Source organism: Condylura cristata, unplaced genomic scaffold (assembly GCF_000260355.1).
Source record: "Condylura cristata isolate star-nosed mole 26May11 unplaced genomic scaffold, ConCri1.0 scaffold00018, whole genome shotgun sequence".
Lineage (NCBI taxonomy): Eukaryota > Metazoa > Chordata > Mammalia > Eulipotyphla > Talpidae > Condylura > Condylura cristata.
In genome coordinates, this window is record NW_004567119.1 from 22,243,604 (window position 1) to 22,251,687 (window position 8,084).

An 8,084-nucleotide genomic window follows, 5' to 3' on the forward strand; every position below is an offset into this window, starting at 1 on the left:
CCCCCATCACCCCCACCACCTCCTCCATCAACAGCTCCCCTCTCCACCCCCATCACCATCACTATCACCAAAACAGATAAATGTCAGAGCAGCCCCACTTTGCGTGGTATGATCCGCACTTTTCTGGGCCCTGGCTGAGGATGGGGTGGCGTCTCAGGAAGCCGGGGTGCAGACAGGACCCCTTTCCACACTGGCTCCTGCACAGCTGAGCCACGGCACAGGCTGCGTCCGGCGGGGCCTGCTCAGATCCCCCGTCCTGCACGTGCCTGTATCCAGGCGTCCTCTCTTGCTTGGCCCGTGGGCCACTGCCCGCGCGCTTCGGCGAGCTCCTTCACAGGCCATTTCCAACCCATTGGCTCTATTCTTCTGCTGGAAACTAAACACTGAAACAATCACTGTTTAATTTCAAGCGAAAGGAGCACTGGAGGAGACATGGCGTGACCTTTTCCGTGTATGAATCTATAGATAGAGATATATAGACGTTGGAATTTATTTCCCTGGGGAGAGAAGTGCCACGGCGCTGCCAGCTGGGTTTGTGTTTGGAGCCGTGTTTGTGTACAGTGTTATGTGTAATTTATTTCCCCAGGGAAGATCAGCTAAGATGGCGCGTCTGATTCCTAGTAGGGGTTTCTTTTTCTTAAATAAACCAATTCACCCCTCATGCCAAAAGGAAAATTGTCTACTCCAGCTAGCTGCTGGATTTGACGGGTGTCTTTGGGCTTCACACAGCCTCTGGACGCTGGTCGCTGCAAACTCCCTAGGGCCCGTCACCCAGCTTTTCTCCGTGGTAGATCTGGGTGGGGGGTGGGTTAGGGGCCGCGGACACACTGCTGGGCCGGCCCTGTCGCTCACCTTCCGGCCTTCACGTTCACCGCGGGACTCTGTGCCGTGGCTCAGCTGTGCCGGAGCCAGTGTGGAAGGGGATCCTCTCAATGTCTGCACCCCGGTTTCCTGAGGCGCCACCCCATCCTCAGCCAGAGCCACTTAATGAGGCAGGCGGTTCTCCAGGCCCCAAGTAAATAAGTGCTCCAGTGTGCTGCCGCTCTCCTCCTCTGCGTCTGATGGCTGGGGGTTAGAAATATTTAGAAGGCATTATTTAATTAGTTAGCAAATGCAATGCTTACTTTAATTTTGTAAATTCAGTAGGCACAAAGTGCCCACCCACCTGTTCTGGTTGCCATAACAACTTTAAATTTCATTTGTGGTCTCTGCTGTGTTTTCGCCTTGATGGTGTGTACAAGCGTGTTTTGTTTGTCTGCGTAAGTGTAGCTCCTCCCCCGCTCCTTCCTCCAAGTCCCCACTTGATGCATTCGATTCATGTCGTTCTCTTTGATGCCTGTCTTCTCTATTTCATTTGGAATCTCTCTTTGTTCCCTTCCCTCACTGTTGGGGGCCTAAGGTAAAAGCATCTTCTTCATTTCTGGAACCTGTCATCCACGGGTTCCCAAAGGCTCTTTTGGGTCCATTAGGCACATGGGAATGCACAGAGACTGATGCCAGCCAGCCCAGGGACAGAGAAGGCCCAAGAAGCCCAGATATCCACTGGACCTGTGTGGGGTGCTTGAAATGTCCCTGCTGAGAAGTCGTCACCTTGGCCCGCCCTAGGACAAAGGCTGGCACTTCTGGAAGGGATATGCTACCCAGAAGGCTTTATGAAGGGGTGGGCACTGACTTAGGGGTGCTGCTGGTGTTCAGGGAGGAGCAGGAGCCAGGAGGGCATAAGAAGTGCAGGAGGAGCCTAGCAGGAGAACACCTCTGTGCCCAGGCTCCCCTGTGCTGCTTCGCCCTGTTTGACCTGTGCCGTCTTCCCTGAAAGGCAGCAGGGAATTCACAGGTCTGGCTCAAGCAGCCCACGGTGCAGGAGTTGGCTGCTCCACACCTGGGCCTCCCGGACAAGGCTGACCCAGGAGGTCTGCGATGCAGGGTCATCCCTGGGGTGCAGAGCGGCTCGCAGAGGGGTCTGGAGAGCACTTACAAGAGACACCGGAAATTGCTCCTCCCATGGGTAGGAGAGTTTGTTCACGAGGGAACCTAGAACCGAACCAGACATGTGGAGGGGCTCCAGAAAGGAGACTGAGATTGGAGTCAGCTGGGGGAATATTCTGGGGGGTTGCCCACGGTCGAGCCAAGTATTTGAATGCACGTGGCTTGTTTAGGAGGTGATCTCAGGTAGCACTGGCAGCAGAGTAGGGGAGCAAAGAAGTAGGGAGGGGAAAAATCAATCAAAGGGGTAGTGTGGAACAGGTGACATCTGTGGGAAACCAGGCTCAGTCCTCTTGGAGAGCTTTGATGGCGCATATAACGTGCGGAGGGCTCTCAGTCTAGGGGTGAGCAGCCCTCTAACGTGTGGAGCACACTGACGGCTGCTCCTGGGGGGAATTGGTTCCCAAGGCTCTGGTGATGTGTGTGGGGGGGCAGGTGCAAGCATGGGGGTGTTGTGGTGTGGACTGCAAGCGCTCAGGGGATGAGCAGGAGACAGTGTCTGCTCCGTCGGGCTCCGCGGCCAGCAGCACTCAGACTCGGTTAGGTTCACTGTGTCCTCACTGCTCCTTCTGAACTGTGACGACCACGATCTCGTTTCCTTTTCATTTAAAGAAACAGGCAGTTGGAGGGTTAATGAGAAAAACTGAAGATTTTGCTGCTGTAGTTGGTTCTGAGACTGTAATTGATTTTCATCGTATTTCTCTTCTACCACCAATTCTGAATTCTCATGCTCAGCCAGCATTTCTGCTGCTGTTGGCTTTGTCTGTGGAATAGACCAAGTCTTTATTCCCAAGAGGAGGAGCCCCTGGGCACTTTGAGTTTGTCAGGCTACCGGCTGCCACAATCGTCCATTCACGGTTATCGGCGGCACGGAAGTAGCAAGACAGGCTCCCAGTGAGTTGCCTGAGGTCCAGACATACTCCTTTCGGCCCCTCTGTGTAGAAGAAATCCTAACTCTTTTTGGTAATCAATGCCACAACTTCCGGTGCCTGTTTGATAACTTCTTTTTTTGCCTGCTGGTGTATGGCATGGGAAGCCCCCAAGAATCAGGCAGCAACTCTAACTTCAGGGTGAGAGGAACCTGTTGCTAACCCATCGAGGGGTGCCCTGACCGCTACATTTGCCGGAACGCAGGAGACTCGAAGACCGCGAGAGAATGAAGCATGGCCTGGGGTCTGGAGTCCGAAATCTGTTTATTAGGACCGCCTATGGGTAGATAGGGTCTGTAGGTGCAGGGAAAAACAGGAAATGTGCCCAAGGCAGGGAGTAGGGTGCATGTTTGTACCAGGCCTGGGGCAACCAGAAGCCCTAGCTTCTATTTGAAACAAAGTAGTGGGCTGCAGCTATTTGCAGAACCAAGTGCACTGTGCTCTGCTGACTTGTTTGTTGGCCTCAGTGGGGAGTGTGCTCACCCATGCACAGCATTAGCCAGGGCGGACAGGTGCACTTGAGGTCCTGCAGAGTTAGCCACAGGAACCCTTACTTTCCCTCTGTTTACGGTCTTCTACCTCCCTGGAACCAGAGTCACCAGACACTAACATTGCAGGGTAAGGGTTCACAGATTCTGCAAGTGGGTCACTGAGGGTGAGGGTGACAAGGTAATTTTTAATTCTAGTCCTTGATTTTCATACTCACAACAGTTTTGCTTTGAGGATAAAATACCTTAAAATAACCATTGGTCAAACAGCATGTTGTCTCTTGACTGCACTCCTCAGTGTCATCAGCCGTTTATCAGACACTTCGTGTGATCACTCCGACACATCCTCCGTTCAGCAGCTCTGAGAGGTGGGCCTGGGGTAGCATGACTAGGTCTCCCTCACCGTGAAGCGTGTCTTTTGGTCCAAGGTGATATTACCCAGGAGTATATAACAGTCCACTAGAACTTCATGAGTCCTGAATCATATATGTGCTCAGGACACCATGGGTCAGAAGGCAAAGTCACCCCTAGAATATCAGCGCAGTAAGAACAAAACCCATCTCCAGAGCGAAGGAGCTTCCCTAATTGATTTGCCATGAAGCAGCTTGAAGGGAGTCACCATACTGAGGGCTCAGTATCCAGGCGTGTGGGGTCCTGCTAGGCCCAGGAGTAGCTAGATCAGCCCCTGTAGTCCACGCTGCTGGGCCCTGGGCCAGCCTCCTTCTCCACGGCCCCTTCACCACGGCTCCATTTGCCAGTGTTCTGGGGCAGAGGCTGGTGGAGTTTCTTGGGATTGTGCCCATTGTACTGTTGAATGTCTCCTCTTTGGGCATTTAGAAAGACTGGTGTTCTTTGTCCCTATCTTCCACTCTCCCCTGTTTTTTTTTTTTTTAATATTTATTTATTTATAAAAATACAGAACTGGGGTATAGCCAGAGGTGCAGGGGCAGTGAGAGAATTCACCAGAGACAGAGTGGGGAACAGAAGAGGCAGATTGATAAAGTACACGGCTGAGGGGAGCAGCGGGTGAGACAGGAGAGGTCTGCCGCGCCATGTGGGTCAGCTGTCTGGCCGGGATCAAACTCATGGCTAGCTTCCAAGTGCTGCACTTACCCATTGCACCACCAGAGAGGACCCTTCTCTCACCTATTCTAGACCTCTGGTCACAAGCTAAAGCATTAGCACTGTCCAGTAGTAGGTGAATACCCTAGGGCACTGTCCCTCTTCTACCATATCATGCTTGTGGTGAGTTGAAGTGCTTGAGGCTATCTCCTCAGACACAAAAGGATTTGCTTTCACTGCTTTAGAGTCCTAGGGTTCTATTCTGTGACTCCCTTACTTAGGCTTAGAAGAGACCCCATTTAATATTATTATGTACCCCACGTCCTGGTAGCATCATTCGTGGGTTCTCTGGGGTGCCAAGGAGCAGGGACAGCTGATTGAGTGCAGTCTGGAAATCAACTTAGAGAGAGAGACTGAGTCCAGAATTGCCTCCACCATGGGCAGCGTGGTTCTGTAGGATGTCTTGTAGACTTTGAGCTTTGGCAGTACCACTCTGTCTCTATCATTTCATCTAAGATGCAGTATTGTTTCCGTTTTATTCTCTTGGTGCAATGTGTGAATGTGTGCCTGCACAAATGCATGGTGTTTTTGGGTGTATGTGCATAAGAATTTGTTATGTATGTGAATTTGTGGCATTTGAATATGTATGTAAACATGAGTGTGTTATGTGTGTGAGTGTCTGGTATGTGTGAATGCTGTATATGTGTGCGTCCTTTCCTACCCTCGAGATTACTACATAGACCAGGGAGAGAGAGTTCCACTAATGTCTGTGAGGTTCCATTTGGATTATGTTGTTAGGGACCTTGGGGATGACCACAGAGTCAGGCTTGAGCCCACTGGACTGCCTGTAAGACGGCCATCAGCCTGGAGTTGGAGTTGTCTGTCTACTCTATGGCCCGACTATGCTTCCACTCAGACCATGTCCCTGAGTATCAGCATCGACACTCTCAGTTTCTGTCTCCAAGACCTTTGAGTTTTCTTGACATTTTCTTTCCTCTCCTATATAGCTAACCTCACCAAAAGATCTTTTAGGAAATGAGTGGGAGTATTGCTACTACACATACTTCCTGTGGAATTTCCAGAGTCTTCTAGCAAAGGGGACTTGGTCTCTTCTGCCATTGATGGTCTCTGGGTTTGAGACCATCTGAGGTCTTAAATGGATGAGGAGGGCCCTCCCTGGTGGCGCAGCAGGGTAAAGCATAGCTCTAAGAAGCTTAAGCCACTTCTACATGAGTTCAATCCCCGCCTGCCCCGGAGGAGACCCACATGGCGTGGCAGACCTCTCCTGACCCTCCCTCTGCTCCCCTCAGCAGTGTACTTCGTCGATCTGCCTGTTCTGCTCCCCGCTCTGTCTCTGGTGGATCCTCTCACCCTCCGCATCTCTGGCCTGTACCCCAGTTGTGTATGAATAAATAAATAAATCTTTAAAAAAATGGATTAGGGATTAAAATGTCCCAGGTATAAAGAAGTCAAACTCAGGATTAATAATGTTTAGAGTAAGAAAGAAAAAAATCAAAAGGCAAAGTGTTCATTACAGTCCAGTCCCAAATCGTCATCTGATGGATACACAGAAGTTAAATAAAACTGATCATTAAATAATGAAAAAAACCTTCTATTGTAGTGCTTTACATCCTTCTGCTCACTCTGTGATGTAACTTTTGATTATGTAAACCAAGCAGTACCTTTGTGGCAGAGAGAGCATATATCTCATCTTGGGGAACATCACAGACTAGCAGTCAGGGCAACAGATCCCAGCAGGTCAGGGCCTTGGCTGTCACTGTGGCCTGGCTATCTGTCACATATTTGCATTTACCCATTTAGGAGGTGGTTGAGTCATTCTAGAATCTTAGCTCCATTGTTGTTCCTTAGACATGGCAACTTTTCCCATTGTTTTCCACAGCCCCAGACAATAACCACCATTGAACATCTGATCACAGTGTCCCACAATGTTATTGCTGTCGTAAAGCTAATATCGCTTGGGCCCTCCTGGGGGACATGGTGTATTCTCTCGTCAGACATCCCAAGTTCATTCCAACAGGGGTATCTTTCTGAGATTTTTCTGCTCTGCCAAGGTTGCGCTGGCATTTCTTCCCCATAGACTGTAGGCTGTTATTGTTTCCAGGCTTCATGGAACCATGCAACGGTGTATCAGAACTGACTTTAGATGTCCTTTCCAGGGCACTACAGCCTAAGTTGTGTGAAGTGCTCTCTTGTCAATGACCTGCCTACAACCTGGTCTTATGATCCATTGCACTGAGCTTCTAGCAGTTTCCCTGTTGAACGACTCTCTCCGTAGAAGTGACGTACTTCTCAGGCAGGTCATGCTGAGAATTGATTAGATACTGGTCTTAAACAATGATGGGAAGTGGCAGAATTCTTGAGTATTCCTCTTCAGGAAGGTAAAAATCTCTGGTGAGATTTGCATAGATACAGAAGAAGACTTGTCTCTCCTGCATGGGGAGAAGGCAATTACGCTGATCAAGAGGATTTAAGGAATCTGGGACTCCATGATTCTGAAAGGTACCAACCCTTCAGAATGTCCTGTTGTGGCTCTTAAGATCCTATTAATTTCTTACCAGGGCCCTGTTGTTTGTAGTGAAGGCTTGCTGGGGCTGACTCCAACCATCTTTGCAAGTCAGCTACTCTTTTTTTTTTTTTAAGATTTATTTTATTTATTCATACAGAACTGGGGTACAGGCCAGAGATGCAGAGGGTGAGAGGATTCACCAGGGACAGAGTGGGGAGCAGAACAGGCAGATCGACGAAGTACACTGCTGAGGGGAGCAGTGGGTGGGTCAGGAGAGGTCTGCTGTGCCATGTGGTCACCTCCGGGGCAGGAGGGGATCGAACTCATGCGGAAGTGGTTTAAGCTTCTTAGTGCAGTGCTTTAACCCTCTGCGCCACCAGAGAGGGCCTCAACTCAGCTACTCTTATAATGAGACACTGAGCCTGTTTTTCAGCTCTACCTGCTTCTCGGTACAGAGACCAGAACCTCTGTGACTGTCTGGTGGTGTCTGGCTTTTGAGTTGGTTGTTGCCTAATTTGAACTTGTCATGATTTTCCTTTGGAACTTTGAGGCAGTTAACGATAGTTAGCCAACCCCCCACTATTGTCATAATTAACATTATAATTTTTAAGTCAGGGCTAGTGTTTAACAGACTATAGTGAAGTCATAATTGAGAAAAAAATTGTAGACCGGAGAATTACTAAAAAAAAAAAAAATTGAAAAAAGTTATATATGTCTATTTTAAAAACTATTAGATCCAACATACCTAAAATTATTATGTCAATTTGTGGTGAAAGTTTCCAGATGCTCCATCTCAATTTCTATAATTGTCAGAAACTTATGTCAAAGAGTTCATGGGCTAGGGTTGGGCCCATTTGCTGCACTGTATTCTGTCTGTAATTCCATCTCAGTTCATTTCATTACAGGTAAGAGCTTTAGCAGTTGTGATATGAGAGCTTCAGAGTTATCTCTACCACACTTAACACTAGCAATGGAGTATTTGGTTATCGTGTGATCATTTGGGTGAGACAGGAGAGGTCTGCCGCGCCATGTGGGTCAGCTGTCTGGCCGGGATCAAACTCATGGCTAGCTTCCAAGTGCTGCACTTACCCATTG